At 41.3% G+C, this 18,345-nt stretch overlaps 1 protein-coding gene across 1 annotated transcript in view; it reads left to right on the forward strand.

Moving 5' to 3' along the window:
- The window catches only part of SPIDR (scaffold protein involved in DNA repair), a 207,522-nt gene that overhangs the window by 103,179 nt on the left and 85,998 nt on the right, over window positions 1–18,345 (forward strand). The window lies entirely within an intron of this gene.

An 18,345-nucleotide genomic window follows, 5' to 3' on the forward strand; every position in this document is an offset into this window, starting at 1 on the left:
TTCCTTTTACGTTTCGAAGTGAAAAGTGAGCCAGGGTGAGCAGGAAGGACATTCCGTAGCTCAGTGAATCTTTTAGCAGTTTTTCATTGTGTCATATTTGCTTTTACAGAAGCAACTTCAAACTAGGGCAATATGAGCAGCAAATTAGTTTTTGCCTCATATAAAAGCAAACATGATCAGAATCTGCTCATCTGTAAGGAGGTATTCAGTTATTATCAGGTATACAACTTTCCTCTTTTGACAGCTTTCCCTCAGACTGGTCAAAATATAATGATCTTCAAAACAAACAATGTTTTTAGTTTTCCTTCCTTCTTAGCTTCCCCTGTTTCCCTAACAGTGAAATGCTAGTAACCTCATTTTAAATAATCTCTGTGTTTGTATCCATGTTTCTTAAAGCTGGGATGTGGCTCTAGTGATTCTGCTATGTAGCAAATTACGTCTTAATCATGTAATATATCTTCTTGTATTTTTATTTCCCTTTCTTTAAGAATATAAGCATCAGCAAATATTATCTTGATTAATCCTTTCCCTGTCCTCCATCTCCTCTTTCCCTCTCCCTGTTTTGAGGAAGAGTAATAAAATGCAAGTTTATTCTTTTCCAATCAAGGACTACTAGTTTCTGTGAGGAATAATGTCCCTTTTGTCTTAAACATACTTGTTTTGTTTTGTTTTAACCTGCATGGAAGTAATTGCTGTCTGAATCAATAAATCTTTTCTGTAACTTCTCTGAACTGGTAAGAGTTAGTGGCCTGGAACAAAGATTTTGGGTGATAACCTCAAATTTCTTAACAACATAACATTGCAAATGGACAATTCCATGGTCTAGCAAATATATGTCAAAATTTTTAAGATACTGTAAACCCGATTTTGGGGTCAAGAAAGGAGATGCCAGCTAGCCCGGATACCTAACTGTGACAGCACTGGCTCAGAGTTTTTTCCTTTAGGCAAACCTAAATTTAAGACAGTGTGTGTAACCTCAACCCTGCCAAAGCCCTCCTGGGTTCACAGTTTGTCCAGGGACAGAGGAGGATCATATGCCGTGACCTCGTATGCTACCACCGTGTCATGGTAGTCCGTGTCGTACAGCTGGACGTATGCCAGTCACGTGGTCAAAATCTCATCCCCTTCTCTGCTGGCTCTTGACCTCACACACACTTGAATGTCTTGTAATATAAGGAAGGAGCATAATCAAAGACTACTGGATGAGGAAAAACAGATTGTGTTCAAAATGCTCTTTGCATTCCTGATTTTATTTGGCTTATGCCACAGGCTTCCCATAAAACCTCCAGCAAGTTCTCGGTTGTGAGCCTTGATTTGGCATTAAAAAAGAGAAAATAACAGCACTTCTCAGTTTCACTGGATTATTAGTAAATGAAATTAATGTTAGTGAAACAGTGGCCTACTGGGTTTGAGGGAAGGCCAGAAAGGGGGGAGGGAATCCCCTTTTCTTAGGGATTTTGGATGAGCTATGTCAGAGGCTGCTGTAGTTCCCAAGAGCAGCAATACATTGAGAGAGACTTAAAGATGCTTCTGGCTACTTTTTTATGAGCTCTGAATCTTGTGCTTCTTCACTCTGGAGGCATGTGCACACTTGTCCTTAGGATGTATTTGTTCATATGGAATGTGAGAATATAGAACACATCTAAATTTATTTACTGCCAGATAGCCAGAGAAATTCACTTTGGATTTGAGAGGAAAGAGAACGTCAGCTCAGACCAAGTAATTTGTCTGTGTTGTAAGCATCTAAAGAGAGACTAATTAAGGAAAGAGTAGGTGGAGCATACAGAAGAGTGGAATTTAGCATGTACGGTCTGTGCCAAATGGGGTTTTAAAGCAGAAAATCAATACAATGTGAATTTTGAGACATTTCCATGTATAAATATATGTTTTACTGGCTAATGCTGCATTAATTTTCTTTCTCTGTTATTTTCTGAATATGTACCATTAACCATGTTTTTACCAAATTCTTGAATGTAAAAGCCAAATATTTAAGTCCACATGTAATAATTCAGAATATTACTGCATGAAATCATCATAATAAACCAAAACAAATAGCTCTTAAGCAATTTTGGAAGCTTCTCTAACAGGAAAGCCTTTCTTGTGGGAGAATAGGTGTGAAAAGTGAATGAGGGGATAGCCCACCCTAGGTTTTGAGCTAGGTTTCCTGTTAAAGCGATGGTGGAAAGCGTTCTTCCCGGAGGAGGATGTATGCCATTCTGCTGTGTTTGCCTGAAAAAGCTGAATCCAGTCATTGTATCTGTATTTTGGCTTCTTTCCCACTGTGAAAGTACAGAGCAAACTACTGCCTGCTACTCCCTGTGAGCTCGATATCCTCGTTAAAGACCAGGGAAAAGAAAGGGGAAAACCCAAGGAGGTGAGTGAGTTCATTTACATACCGCGCCAGGGCCAGCATGTGGCTCAACACGTGATACAATAGTGAACCTTTTCGGTGAACTTGCTAAAGCCATTGAGAGGTGTTTCGAACTGCAGTGATGCAAGACTGAAATTTCTGATTCACAAGCAAGAGTGAAAGTGCTTTATATAATTACGTAACATAAATAACATGTTTTGCATTTAGTAAAACAGAGAGCTGTGACAATATTTCACGTTTATTGTTTTGTTATGTTCTTGTTATTACTGTTAATGCTTGAAGTATTTGATACTTGTTATTATTTCTGTCTTAATCTGTGTTCCTGGGAGTCTTACAGTCTAGCTGATGGCTTAGCTAGGTGGAAAGGGCAGTGAGAAGCACCTAAAATGAGCCACATTGACATTCACCTAGTGCTGTGACATCTGCTTGGACACTTTTTTTTTGCCTTTGAAACTGGATTCTTTTATGGTGCTGTTTAACTCCATTCCTGAGCAAAGAGCCCTGTCTTATGCCCCGAGGTGGAGCTTGTGCTCTTGCCATTTCGCCTGTGCTGTCTCCAGCCCTTCTGGGAGCAGTTTCCATTCACCAGCTCTGCACCAGTGTTTTCCTGGTTGGTGAACTGAACCAGCTCACAGACAACTGGGGAGCAGATCTGGGCCCTCCTTCCCCTTCCTAGGGTTAACCAGCCATTAGATACGCTTAGCTGAATCATCTAGCCTTATGCTTTTGTCTATACTATGTTTATGCACTCAGATCTTAGAAGGTTCATAGTCGGTTTGAGGCACTTCTGGAGAAAGAGGTTAGTTTCGTTTGGGCTGAGGGAAGATGGAGCTGAGAGGAGAAAACCAGCAATATGACACACGATGGGAAAAAGTCTCCATATGCAAGTTTGGTGAAGCGAGGTAGTTCCTAACTTTTCTGTCCTCATGTTTTTCTATGTTCAAGGATACCTTCAGGGGACATACATCACTAAAATGATTGCTTCTGGGTAAGAAATCTCCCTAGTTTCCCGAACAAAAATTAAATTCCAGGTCTTGCATGGCTGCACTTAACTATTGTACTGTCTGGTCTACCCTGCTCTCAGGTGGTTTTGCATGTTTTTGGTGGTTCTCCATATGCATGGTTACTTTTCAGTATTAGTTCTTTTCTAATTTGGAGTATATATAGCAGGAGGGGAAGAGTGAAAATTCACAGTAAATTAAGTCTGTTCTCTTTTTCACGTGTTTTTAGTTACTTTGAATGCTAATCAATTTTATGCGTGCTTTAAGAAACTGCATATCCTGAGACTTTTCAAAGAACCGTGGGGCTTCTCTCTTCTTGGACTCAACTGAAAATATGAGACATGTTTATTATGATCTCAGTTGATCCTTAAAGGTCAGAGCAGCAGTTTAATTTATGACTCAGCACTTTAGTTACTAGAGTCTAGGTAAAATGGAGACTGTAAATAATTTTCACCTCCGTTTCTTAATTTAGAAGCAATGTGTTCCTTTTGCACACAAAAAATGCTTGTTTTCTGCCAAAGTGTTAACATTTCAGTGAAGAAATTATAAATTTCTCCACTTTGTAACAACTAAGTAAAGAAAGGAATTTCAGTCACCGCTTGTTTTTCTTGGTGGCCATATACTTTTAAATAGTGTTTTAGGAGGTTGTATTCCAACAGACGGATTTTGTTTCTGGTTGTTGGAAAGCTGAATTTTTATCATGTGTTTGGGAAACTGTATCTGAGTTTAAGTAGAAATAAAAGCGTATCACAAAGATCAAGACTTAGAGGGAAAGGTTTAGTCACAAAATAGTAAAATATAGTTAAAAAAAGAGTCTGCGTAGGCTGATCACAGAATCTTGGAATTTTTGTTTGTTTTATGGTTACTATTAAAGCAAAACATCATCACATTTCTGAGAATCTTGCGTGATCAAGGATTATAACACTGAGACCATATCACAGAATCACAGAATCAATCAGGTTGGAAGAGACCTCTGGGATCATTGAGTCCAACCACTGCCCTGACACCACCATGTCAACTAGACCATGGCACTAAGTGCCATGTCCAGTCTTTTCTGAAACACCTCCAGAGATGGTGACTCCACCACCTCCCTGGGCAGCCCGTTCCAATGTTTATATTAATTTTTCATTTAAATTTTTAAAAGCGAATGCTTATCTGTTATATGATTAAAGTTCCTGTTGCCTGCTACCAGCCAAGCACATGCCTAGCAATTTTTACTCTTGCTGGATTTTTCACTGTTACCGTGAAAGGAACTCCCTTCCTTGACATCTTTGTTTTGAACAAAGAAGTTCAAAGCTGGCAGCTGGATGACAGTGAAATGAAGAAATAGCTTTAAACCATTGTAATTGACCCAATTCCAAGTAAAGATAAACCTTTCTGATTTACAAAGTGTTGCATTTTAGCTTGGTCCACTCTCTCAGGAGTTTTGTGTGGAAAAAATAAGATGTGAAGTATATGCTCAGCTTGGTTTTAAGTAGAAAAGCTGAAAAACGACAGCTGTCAAAGCTCGCTTTGGCTGTGCGTGGTTTTGGCCTGGGCAAATCAGCTTTCTGCTGAGGGGGAAAAAAGAAACTGAAATCCTTACCGGCTTTAGCAAGCCCTAATACAGGGCTAGTATGTGCCAACCTCAGCGGCATCGAGGGTGCTTGCTCAGAGAGAGGTGGGGGTTTGCCCAGTCCTGATGCTTCTGGCTGATGGTTGTGGGAAGCCAGGCTCTTCGTTTCCAGAACAGAAATCCCTCTTGTGACATCTCACTTTCCTACTCTCCCTTGAAAACTTGGACTCTGTAACAGCGGCGTGCAGTTTTGCTTGTGAGGTATGCAATCCCATGGTTCATTCCTTCACCTCAAAGGCACCTTGAGAAAAATCTGTCCTTGTATCTTTCCTCCAAGGCTTAAAGCGTCTTTACATTTAGTAAGACCTTCTGCTGAGAAGCTGATGGAAAGGTTTGTGTAATGAACTGTCAGTAGCCCAAACTCAAACATTTGCAATATGAAGCTACTTGAACGATTTCACTGTTCTGTCTTTTTTTCCCTCGTACTAGTGAAAGAGGGATCTTTTTCTTGACCCAAACGTTTTTGAGTTTTTCAGTGTTTGTTGAACACTTGGCTCCAAAAAGACACCAAACGCTACTAGAGGCGTAAGATCAATTCCAATGATAACTATGTGCTGTCAGACCTTTAAAAAGATTTTAAAAATAAGGCATTTTTTAAAATCAAAATATTTTGTAGGCAGCTCACTGCTTGATACTGGAGCTTGAGGCATCGTGTTATCATAAAAGGGTGTGTTAAACCTTTGAGTGAAAGCTTAGAGGGATAAATGACCATACCTGTATGTAGGGTAATTATCTTAGTGGAAATATATGTGATCACTATATATGGACTTAAAAGACAACAATGTAAGTTATACTATTACAACTTTGCATATAAACCATCAGTATTTGTCTTGCACCCTTTACTCCCCTGTTTCCACTGCGGTTGACCGATGGATTGCCTTTTGCCTGCCCTCCATGCTTGGTTTGAGGAGCAGTCTGAAGCTTGCTTTGTTTTCCTTGCAGCTTCTCCCTTGGGCTGCCGCATCCCTTTGTACTTTATTTACTGCCAATGTGTTTGATTAGATTAAGGAAGGATTAAGGGATCCAGTACCCTTAACAAAAGGCTACCCATCTTTTATAAATGTGTAAACATAATGTAATTGCTTCTTAATTCCTTGTGTTAAATAAAAAAAAAGGGGATTCTTCAGCAGATAAACCCTGAGAGTTTTTTTGAAAATAAAATGAAGGCAATTAGCTTACTCAAAGATGTGTATGCCAAAGATGAGTACCCCCCACAAAGCTCAGGTTTTAGTTGATATGAAGAACTTCAGCTACCTTGATCTCCTTGCGAATCCAGATAATATACCTTGTCAGTCCACACTAATTTCTAACCGTTTCTGCCTTCCCATAATGAAAGGAGGTTTTGTCTCTGCTTGGACAACTTAGGATTTACCATTAATTGGTAGTTCAGCTCTCCTTACATTAGCAGTGGTAAAGGATATAACAAGGAGAGGATTCAGCTTTTATTCAAAAAATGAACATTTAAAAGCCCTAGCACCCATTTTGCTTCTATCTCCACCGTTAGCAGAGCTGTAGTATTGGTAATTCTGGGTAAAGGACTGTCATAAAAGCTTAGCAAAAAAAACCCCAAAGGTAACTTCCTGCCTGTAGGCTCAGTTGGCCTCCTTGCCTTTGGGGTTCTTTGGTTTCACAAATTAAAGTAAAAAGCTCTTTAAAACAACAGAGTAAATGGGATTCTGTTAGACATTGAGGTAACATACTGCGTGCATCTGTGTGCACTCTCATTCTGTAGGTGATTTAAAGGAGCATCTCAATGACGAGCAGAACCATTTCTGTGAAAGTCCTGTCAGTTTCAATTTTATAATATTTTACTATTTGAAACTTAGCATCTTGATTTCTAGATTTCTTGTAAGTGGTTTTTCCTGCCTCTCATGTGGAAGAGGAGTCGAGAAGCATTTCTCTGGACAGCACCATCCCCTTACACTTTCGTAACTCATTAGCAGTAGAACGTTTCACCTACTTTATTCTTTTGTGGTTTGGCATGCGTTATTTTTCTTCTTTCTTTCTCTGGCATTGTTGTTTATACTCCATATTATGATTGGGATATGTTTATTTTTATTATACCTCACAGGTCTGTAACTGGCTAATTCTGAGCTGGCTACCTGCAAGAAGCTGCCTGTGATGATTAGAGCAAACAGCAGGGCTTTGCTTACGTGTCCCTGCCAGGCTGGTGTCAAAACAGTGGTATCAGAAATGACACCAGTTCTGTGGCAAAGGTTTCTGTTGTCTTTTTTTTTTTTTAAGCCAAAGACCCTGAACATAATCTGCTAAGAGGCTATTGAGCTCTTGCCATGATCACTCACATTTTACCATAGAATAAATATCTACAGCTTCTCTGTCAGCCACAAGGCACTTGAAAGGGGTTGCTGAAAGGTTCGGAGCACTGTCTTGGGTGTAATGATGAGCTTCCTTATAGCGAGCTCTATTTTAAAGAAGAGGGAGTGTAAATCCTTGCTGTAAGAAGACTGAAATTAACTCTGGATAAATTGTGAATGACTTACACTGACATGAGGTTAGGCAGAACAGTTTGAGAAAAGTAAATTGCAGTTTTAGTGTTTGCGCTACTTTACTTCTTTCACTTTTGCTAGCTTGGGATTGGAGCCATTTGGCACTTCAGTTTTGCCAGGAACTAGGTTGCATTAGAAGAACAATGATGGCAGCAGCTATCGCACGCATGGGCAGTCCCTGGCTGTCTACCACAACTGCAAAGGAACAAGTTGCAATTAGCATGAGCGTTGAAGAGCATGTTTCCTTTGGAAGGTGGCTTTTAGATGTGTTCATTGGTGTGGGGGGTTTTAAGGCAGTGAAGAGTGTGAGGTAGAGGAGGAGGTGTTAGAGGATTTCCCTGGGAACCAGGCACTCTGACACACGAGGCCGAGGCCCGTGGTACACCCTTGCCGTGGCTATTCCGGCGTGTTCCTGCCCCTGCACTATGGCACAGCTCGCTTCTGCCAGCGTTACGATGACGGGGCTCTGCGGTGACCTGGGTCTGACCAAGGGGACTGCTCCAGCTGTTAAGATTTTCTTCTTTTTCTTTCTTTTTTTGAAGGCAGGAGTTTTCATTTACTTTGTATTTCAAGTTGGATGAGTTCTTGATCTGGTTGGCAGCACAACCCACAGACACGGCAGCCTAAATGAGGGGTGGGGGGCAGACCACAGGGTGAGGGTATTGTGAAGCCAGAGCTTCCTTTGCTGTGTTGCTTTGGACAAATTATCGTCCTCTCTACCTTCATTTCTCATTTCATGAGATAAAGGGAGAAATACTTTAATTAAAGCAGGAGTTACAAGACACCTGTTTATTAAACCTGTTGTGGGAACTTTTTAATTTTTGTGCAATACTCTCAAATCTTCAAGGAAAAGACACTATTAAAGAACTAGGTATTGCTTTCAGGTGGCTCACCCCTTGCATCTTTAGATGTTGATGCAGTTAACAGTTTTCATTTTATAAAATGCCTTTTTCAGTAGAAAAGGCATCCTGCACTCTTAGACACAGAGCTACCCATGCTGGATTTCCAGTTGTCATGCCAGTAGCTCATTCTTGTCCTGAGGACTGAAGCTACGTGCTTAGAAAAATGTCCAGTTGATTCAGCAAGTCTGTCTGTTTAGCAGAGGTTCAGAGAAGTCACTGATGTTCTCCTTTCTGTTTTGAATCTACACGAAGCATGATTGCCCTCTTAAAGCAGGACTAGCTTAAAGCAACCTCTTGTTCTCCGATTTTCTGTGGCATATCAGCTACAGTGGAGCAGTAACGCTGTTGAGCAAAGAAAAAAATATTGTTTAATAGCATGAGATACAAGTTTTTGGAGTTAAATTGTCCATTACCTTCATAAAACATTGTTGCAAAGTGAATGGCTGCAATACAAGATTATTGCACTTCGGAAAAGCAGTTCCTGAGCTGCACTGCAGCATTTTTTATTACAGTGAGTTAAGTGAAAGTGTTGGAACTAAAGTGTTTTCAGTTCTAAATGTGAAAGTCCTTATGTCAGTCTAGCTTTATCTCAATTTCCTTATGCACTTTCTTTGTCTGATAGAGGCCAGTACACCCACGTACATCTACAAACAATCAACAAAGCGATGAACTGACGAAGGCTTTTCTCTTGAAGGCTGGCAAGGGAGGGACTGATATCACCAAGACACACGGATACAAACAGGCTCATGGAGCCATATAAGTGTGTAATTAGCGAAATGTGAAACTTTGTGCTTAACGTTTGGCAACTAATCTCTCTAGTGTGCATTTCAGTAGACGTGTGTTGAAAATAGGCATTTTAGATTTGTGTGGTTGGTTTCAACAGGGAGGAAAGAGTTGGCAGAGTGGGCGATTAAGACTTACTGTGTGAATAATACGTAGCAGAGGTAACAGTTTGATAAAGGTGGAGTTAAAATTCTCCTTAAGCTGTACACTGGGCCCTTAAATACTAAAGTATGACTTATGTTGTATTCACGGTAACTTTCCCTTTGATGTATCCAGCTGAAGACTCAGACTTCACCCCGTCTTTGTGACTTACCTCCTTGCTAAGTTGAGTGGGCTCAAGAGCGCACACTGCCAAGGCAGCCCATGGGAAAAGCATTGTGTTTTGGTTTGTGCCTGCGTATTTTCCTTAACATTTATTTCTGTGAAAGCTGCCATTTCAAAAATAAGATTGCCTGAACAAACACTGCCAATTGCTTTTCTTCTTTGTTGTGTTGTAATGGCATAAACCAAAATAATTCCCCCTCAGTTCAAGAATCAGCCACCCTTGCGTTGAACAGGCAGTGAGAATCTGGAGCCAACCCCTGGGTGAAACAGGCAGCTGTTATTTTCTTCACAACTTTAAGTTTCAGTCACACAAATATAGTAGGATCAAAAATGAAGAGAAATTGCAGAAACAGTCATAATACAAATCCTGAACTTCTCATTTTTGTCAGATGAAACAGTAAAGAAATCTCTAGTTCATGGTATTTGGTAGCATTCCCGAAAGCAGACAAGGAAAGATCCTGTTCTAGGTAACCAAATGAGGGCAACAATGTAGTAAACCAAGCACTCTTCTATTTGCCATCAGCCGGCACAGGGCTTATCTGTGTTAAAATTTTGTGTTTCTTTTTTGCATTGGAGCATCTAAACTCTGACACAACCTCTCTGTGTGACTTCCCGTGGTTGTAAAAAAGGCAGCGCAGTGGTGGAACCTGGGGCTGAGTTAAGGCAAAGCACCCTTACCAGTATAAAGATCCCTAGGGATAGCTGTCCCTCTAAGACTTAGATTTTATTGCATTATATTAATTTTGTTCTGTAAAGTGGTAATTTTGTGGCTGATTTATATTTTGTTTACAAAGTAAAAATAAATTATTTTGATTTTGTTTCTTAGGCACCAAATAACTCAAACCTAAATCTTGCCAGCATAACTGACTAACCTTGTAATAGCATCTTTGAGATATTAATGTCCGTACTACCTTATCTTGTGCTTTATCTGACCTTATATCTGTTGATTTTAATATCCTTTGTGGTTGCTAGTGACGTGTTTTTGTTGTAGAGAGTGAGGGATTTTGGGTCCTGTTTATTTCTCTGGTTTATCCCCATTCACTCTGGTCTGTCCTGTCAAAGAAATAACTGCGTTAAGCAGAAAAAAACAAGATGATAAACCACAGCCCAGAAGCACGACAGGAGTCGTGTCTGCTTGAAGTGTTCAGAAAGCATCCTGCAAGCTGCATATGTACAGTTACCACTCTCATGTGGATTGACAGTGGAAAAACCTGACAAATGAGTTGCTTATCGTGAACAAATGCAGAATAAGCTTTTTTACCCCTTTCCAGCATAATTTACATCTCTCTGACTTGCGTAAAGTATTGATATAGGGTAAAGTTTAGCCATTGCAGATGATTGCATCATCGTATCCTCTTGCAGGGCTTGAGTGTTTGTTACTCATATCACTAAACTAGTAGAAAACTAATCAGATAATTAAAAAAAAAAGATGGGGAGGGAGGAAGAGTATGAGGTTTTGTCATTCTACTCCATTAAATTGGCTCAGCAGGATCAAGCCTATCCTCGCGTAGCAGAGAGGTAAAAGGCAGCAAGAAAGCGAGGCGAGTGGTTTCAGCTGCAGCGGGTCTGCCTGTGGTGTGGATGGTCACTCGCCGCTGCCTGCTCTGTGGCTGGCAGACGCCAGCTCACGCCTGCTGTCTTGCTGGAGATCATTGCCCTGTGACACTGGGGATGAATATGTGAAAGTCCTTTGTGTACGTTAGCGTGAAATCTGAGAGCTGAGTGGAAACGGATGGTTTAAGGCAGTTCGTGCTAACCTGGCTGGCTGTGCACTGGAAGGGTTAGAGCTCTGCGGTAGAGGTGGTAAAGTCCTGGCCGTACCCGGTGCAGAACAGCTGTGAGGGGCAGGTATCCCGTTCAGCCACTGCAGCTGGGTCTAGAAGAGAATGAACGGGTTACAGCACAGCCTGTGCTCCTGGATGTGTTACAGTTCTTGGCTGTATGGCCATGACTATAACCTCGCTATACCTGCTATGCTGTTCACTCTTCAGAGTCACTTGCGCTTTTTCTGTGCGGGGCTCTGCTGAGCACCAGCGTTATTCCTGTTTGTGCAGCCGTTTGTCAGTCTAGCTCCCACAGTTTGGAGATACGTAGGAGAACATGGAGTGTAATTCTTCTGCGTGATACCGTACTAGTTTCTGAGTGGTGTTTTCCTTGATGCATGACATCTGATCTGGCTTTCAGGGACATGAAAAAAACCTGTGTGGTTTCTCTGTGAGTGATTTAGTTCCATTTTCATGCAATTCTACTACAGTGTTCTCATGGTTGAAAAGTAAAAGAAAGAAGAAATAGGAATGGAAATCTCTTCCCTTAGCTGTATCTTTCTGTCCACAAAAGTAGCTGATGAGAAGACCTACCTCTTCCCAACATCAAGGAGACAGAGATGTGGAAGATCTCCCTCTTGGGCAAGAGGTACATTTAATTACAGGAGGCAGGGAGCAGTTTGTAGTAAGGTTTCATTATGATTTTTCACAACCCAGTGAAGCCTCCTGTGATGTGATGATGGAGTTTGTGATGCTGAGAGCAGCTGATGCTGTGAGAGAACCTCTGCAGAACTCATCTCTCCTGCTTTGGCAAGGGGATTGCCAGGTTATAGATTTCCTCTACGCTGTCCTGGCCACGCCTGAGCAGCATGGCAGGCAGCATGCATCTCAAGGCACCTGTGATATGGCTGTGCAAGTACGGGCCCCTAATCCTTCTGTAGGAAACGGCGAGAAGGAAATCGGCATTTCTGGAGTGTATCTCCTCTCCTCTTAAGAACATCAAAGGAACCTCATTCTCAAGTTGTTCCTTTCTGCCCATCAACTGTAAAGAGAGTCTAGGGGACCAGTTCATAAGGTTAGCTAGATGAATCCCAGTCTTAAATGTCTGATAAATGTTTTAGGGCTTGGAACATCTCCAGCTGTTTACTGATATCTTAGTGTCTAATGTAATGCTTTACATTTCCCTGCAGACTGTGCTTCTCTACCCATCCATGTGACACAGTATATTGTAAAGGCTCAATTTTATGAGTATACTGTAGCCGACGTGAGCAGCAAACATTCTTACCATATACCTAGTACATGTGCTGTATTTTATTTCAGATATACGAATAAATTTTTATAAGCAACGATTTTCTTTCTTGGCTCAAATTACTTGGGTGAGCAAGGCTTCTAAGGTTGTATTTGGAAAGGCTGATGCTTTGTTTATATTACATCTTTCTGTTTACAAATGCACCCAGATTTAAGGTATTATAGCTATAGGGAAGAAAGGCCTAATTGTAATCCAAAAAAACCCGATAGGACAACTGTCATCTTGTACTGCTGACATGTAGTAGATGTGCTGCAGATCACTTTATCATGTGAATGTGAGAAGTGAGATTCCCATTAGCAAATTCTCCTTAGCACCCAGCCTGAAGAGTTGGCAAACTATAGAATAAACTTATTAACGTAAGCATTTTTTGTTTGGATGCAATGATTATAATTTGTTCTCTTGAAGAACTACATTCATGTTACATCCTGCTCTTAGCAGAGCTCATGGCAGTTGCAATTTGTCAAAATTTGCCTTCTTTATGAACTTTGGTTTTGCTGGCAAATTAAATTCAAAATTAAAACAAGAAATTGAGTTTACACTCTTTGCTGCCAGGATCCTTCCCCAAAGATGGTTAGCCTAAGCATAAAGTTCTCAGGAGACACTCACATCCTCTTCTTTTATAGGAGGTGTTTTAATGAGCCACCTGAAGGCAGAGAGTAAGCAAAATTACTTCCTTTTTTCCATCAGGATTATCACTTAGGGCAAGTGTTTTCAAACAAGCATTAGAAGTCTCTTGCTATGTTTACAGTTTGGGAGGAGGGCATCCACAGGTACCGTTTTTTCCGTGTGTAACTTTTATATCCAGTTTCTGTGAACAGCATAGAGATGTTTCCGTGGCATGAAACAAACACCTATGTATATGCCAGTAGATAGAAAAGCTTTTATCAATTAATGTGTGCCCTGTAGCGACCTTAATCTGGCAACAAGGAGCACTGAAAGTAAAACTAACTGAATTGATTTTCAAAGTAAATAGGTGAGGTTAAGGGACGTAGCAAGGGGATTTGTTTATTTTATTTATCTACTTATTGTAAATTATACTTATCTAAATGGTAATAATTATTTCAAAAAGCTATTTAAAGAATGCCTCAGCTTCTGGAATATTTTCCATATTGAGCATGAGGTACCATGGCTATGCATACCTGTGGTCCTTGTCCTGCAGGTCTCCGTCTGACCTGCATTTCCCGTGCACGGGCTCTCTGTGCCTGTATCAGGACAGAGCTGAAATATGTCCCTTGACTGGGGAACCAGACAGTGCTCATAGGTCTCAATGTCAAAACCCTTTTTGTCATCCAAGAGTGACTCTGTGTTCTGTTCTTTCTGGAAGTGCCATCCCTTTCCTTGGCTCCGAGGGGAAGAGTGTGAAGATTTCAGTGCTCGTGAGGATCCCAAGTGGGACCATGAGCTCTCGGCTGCAGAGTCTGGTTTTGTGGCTGCGCCTGTTCAGCTGATGCTTAATCATAACACTGTTAATCATGACTCTGCCTTTGAGATCCAGCACCACAGGGTGATGTTCGCAAAACAGCTGGCAAGAGTCTTTCTTGGAAGAAAGAAAAAAGCAAGAACAAAACAAAGAAAGAAGGCAGCATTCAATACTCAGTTGGTGTTTAGATGGATTATTTTTTTTTAATCTTCTCACCTGCAGTGTTCTCTGTATGTCTGAGTCTGTTATGGTAGTGAAAAGATGTATTACCCGTTCAGAAAGTGCAGGACGCTTGGTACAGCCCAAGCGTAGGTGGGATGGAAGCACGGTAAAGGCTCAGCCTCAGGGAAGATGATACAAGTGAGCACAGAGGCAAAGTGTTTGCTTAAAATTTACCAGCCGTTCATTCTGCTGCATGAATTACTAATTTTCAATATTCTTTTGCTATGTTTTCTAGTCTAGTATAGCCTTTTTTCCTGTCTGTGCCTGCTCAAAAAGTTGCAACTATTTTTGCCTTTCATGTGGGCCTCGTTATCATTACAATGCTATTAAAATGCAACAGCGATCTCTATGCGGCATTATTATCTAAATAGAAGTAAGCCAGCCTTGCACCTAAGCACGTGTTTTGTAATGGACATGTAATTTTACCACATTTTAAAAATTGTTTGGTGACTGTTAGGCCTGGTTTTTGGCAATTTAAGAACCTGAAAACGATAGCTTGGAAAAGTCTGTACAAATGACTGCTGAGCTGCCACAATTGTGTTTAGTGTGTGTCCTTCAGCCAGATACCCTCTGACAGCATGGAAGAGAAACTCCCTGGATGACTTCAAGAGGCTTTCTAAACTGATGTGTGCTCTCCTGATCAGACACAGACAGACCTTCAGGGCTCCCGGTAAAGGCCACCCACCTTCTGAAGAGAAAGGGGGAGGGTTTGGGTAAGGAGATTTACATTTACGGAGAGCTGTTGTGGGTGGTAGGTATTTTGGTCCTCTCTATTGGGCAGACACTCTTGGGTTTATTAGGGTCTTGAATTTTTTCAAAACTTTTTTTTTTTAACCTTTACAGGGTAGACTTAAATAAAAATGGCAGTCCCAGAACAAGTTTAGAACAAAATAAAGTGAAATGTGCTTGCATCTCAAGCCTTTCACACGTTCTGTGACGAGTTTATAAAATCAAGGATTTGTATACTCATATATATAGCCATGCAAACATACGTTTATCCCTGTCATTACGTGATCAGTTGTGGTCATGGTCTGTGGCAGCAGAAGGTATTATACTGAACACTGTCATGACAAGATCGGCTTGAGACGTCCTAAAAATGTTAACTGCTTTTCACGATCTGCTTTTCTGTTAGGCTGTGCCTTTATTGGCGTGGAAGCAAAATGTGGTGGGTGTGATGAACAGACCAGCCCTATCAGATGAGATAGTAGTTCTGCCTATCTGGCTACCCTATCTCCAGGACTGCGTGTTGGTGGGAGAATAGAAGGACTGGGCAAACACAGATGGATTCTTCCCTGGATTAACCTGCCAGCCTTCAGCAAACTTTAGTTCAAGGACTTCCAAGGGCAGAGATTGCATTTCTGCACTTGGCAACATTTCGTTTAAAATGCACTTAGGCAAGTTTTTATGGGAAGGACAATAAGTTAGATTCACTTTAAAATGGGTGCTCCTGTAGTTGAATCAGGCTTTGAAATGAGATTCTGTAATGCTGTTTGGCTCTGTATAGCTGGTTGTCCGAACAATGTGTGAACAATGAAGCTGTGTTTAAATAAGATTCTTTATAAGATTTTCAGCCCACGTGTACATGTAACCACAATGTAGAAAACAGATATGAATGTTTTGGCAGATAGTTAAAAGAGGGTGGTGGTGTAGGAATTTGGAGGACAACAATGATAAAGAAGAAATGGAAAGACAAGTGATCTGGGGGTAAGGTTCTCTAAAGAAAAAAAATAATATTCTCTCCCCAAATTTAGGACAGAGGTGTTTTCGCTGTGTACATCAGCATCGCAGGTGTAAGGCCGTGGAAGGCAAGTCTCCTGTGCATGCCGTTCCCCTTCTCAGCAGTTAGCCAGAGGGACTGCTAACAGCATTAGTCGAAGGCCGAGGGATCTGAGCCTCTCTGAGGCGGCAGCGCTGTTCTCTGGCGGGCGTCCCAGGGGTGCTGGAAAGCAACGTGGCCTGCACAATCTCCCTGCCTCTTGACCAGAGACAGTCAGGGTCACAGACGTGAATATTATCTTTGTGACGCTTCAAGCAAGCAAACAGATAATATTTTTTTTTGAAAGGAATGTTGCATGCAGTCAGTTGAATGTAAAAACACGGTATCAGATCTTTCCCGAGCTGTTCCCTCGAGGGGGTGTTGCGCCAGCTCGCCCGCCCCACCGGGGCAGGGGCAAGGCGGGGAGGGGAAGGGAGTGCACATGCGTGTGCATGCACTTCTGTCTGTATGTGCACGCACATGCTAGAGTCACGGAATGGCCTCTTTTCCCTTGATGAGTCCCTTGTGTCTTCCTTCTGATGCTAACTAACTCAGGGAACTCCTCTTTTTTCCTGTATCGTAGTCCGGGAATCGTGCCCTGGACATTTTTTCAGCTGAGGATATTTACATACAGGAAATCAGCCCAAAGACTCCTCTTCGAACAGTATTTGTGCTCGACAGTTTTGCACTGGTTTCAGATATGCTGCTTTTTTTTTTTAATTTAAGCAACTGATAAAGAGGGTAATACAGAACACAAGTAACTGCTTTAAAAGCAGCCGTATAAATATGTGTTAAAATACAATATCCTAACTATATTTACTTGCACAACTTAAAGCAAGGATACGCTAGTATTATTGCATTTATATATGTTTTTTCCACGTCCTGTTTAGTGATGCAGTTGAACAAGAGAATAATTTTTATTTAGGTCCATCTTGAATTGTACATGAATATGAGTGTGAAGCTCTCCCCTCCCTTGCCAGAGTGCCAGCACCTGGAGGAGCAGTGCAGGAGGGGCCCAGCAGAGTGGCTGCAGACCAGGGCGCACTCCCTGGGACAGGAGACTAAGAGAAGCCGACCCTTGGCCTGGCTGAACAAGAAGGGGACACTCTTTTAAATAAGAAATAAAATAAACAAATAAGAAAGCAGGGACGGTCTTGCCACCAGAGAGAAAAAAATGATGGATTTCGGCTTACATAGGGATGAGTAGCTGGTACAAACTTATTTCTGTTGGAGTTAGAAGATGGTTTCTTACCAGTAGTACTTCAGTTGTAGTGAGAGTAGTCAGGAGGAATGGCAGATAGTTTTGCTGGAGCCTGATCGTTTTGTCAAAGATTTTTTTTTTTCTCCTGGTTTTGCCTATGATAGCATGTGACTCGACTCAAACACAGGAGCCAGTTTGATCCTGTGTAAAACCTGGCACCTTGTACAGTGATATTGTATTTGCTGTTATTTTAGTGAAGGTACATATAGAGTAAAAGTACAGAAAAGAAAAACAGAATGCATGATGATCCCTTTGTAAGAAGTCAGTCAGCAGTCCTTCTTTAGGTTCATATTTCTCAGGTTTTCAAATTTGGCTGCAAAATCCCTGCTTCTGAAACTTGGTGTGCAGCTTCCAGGCCTGAGAATAGGGATGCCATCCTTTGTTAAACAATACGGGATATAGTTAAGCCCCTGATAAGCTTACAGTTGTTTGCTTGGGAAATGTGTGTGTAGGGGAGTTGTTTCACCCGTTATTGTATAAACATTTCTCTGTACTGGCTGATTTCGCTATTGTTCTTGGAATGTCATTCTCACTTTAAACTTAAGGGTTTTTTCCTTTGCCAGGGCCAAGATATCCATGATGGCACACCTTCTCCCTTCTGTCTCTCTCTGGTTTTCTGCAGAATCTGTATGTTTTCACAGGTGTTTTCCCACAACTTCAAAGGCTTTGTTTCTGCTCTCTTCGGCAGGGGAGGGTTGGGTGCAATAGTGAGAGACACCCGTACTCCAAAATGCTCCTTTCCCTTGGAAGTGCGTTGCTTCTGCAGAGCTCTTCAACTGAAGTGGGTTGTCCAAGAACCGGCCCTTCATTTGTGACCAAATGTCACAACCTCCTGGCTGCCAGGAATCTTCCCGGTTTTTAAAGGTTATTGATGGCCCCTTGTTTTGGTGACTTGTAGGAGTTTTACTGTGTTTATGATAGGGCTTCAAGCAATGAATCAAGTTGGAATTCTGTTTTCTTAGGTCCTCTAGGAAAATACAGATCTCATTCTTCTGAAAAAGTTGTTCTTAGGTTTTATTTCTGTAATGATTTGTCTGGTATTTTCCTGTTTCTTTCAGCTTGGCTTATAATTAGTTTCAAGGAGCTGTATTCGTATGACTGTGCAACACAA

The sequence above is a fragment of the Nyctibius grandis genome, chromosome 3 (genome assembly GCF_013368605.1).
Source record: "Nyctibius grandis isolate bNycGra1 chromosome 3, bNycGra1.pri, whole genome shotgun sequence".
In the NCBI taxonomy this organism is placed as follows: Eukaryota; Metazoa; Chordata; class Aves; order Nyctibiiformes; family Nyctibiidae; genus Nyctibius; species Nyctibius grandis.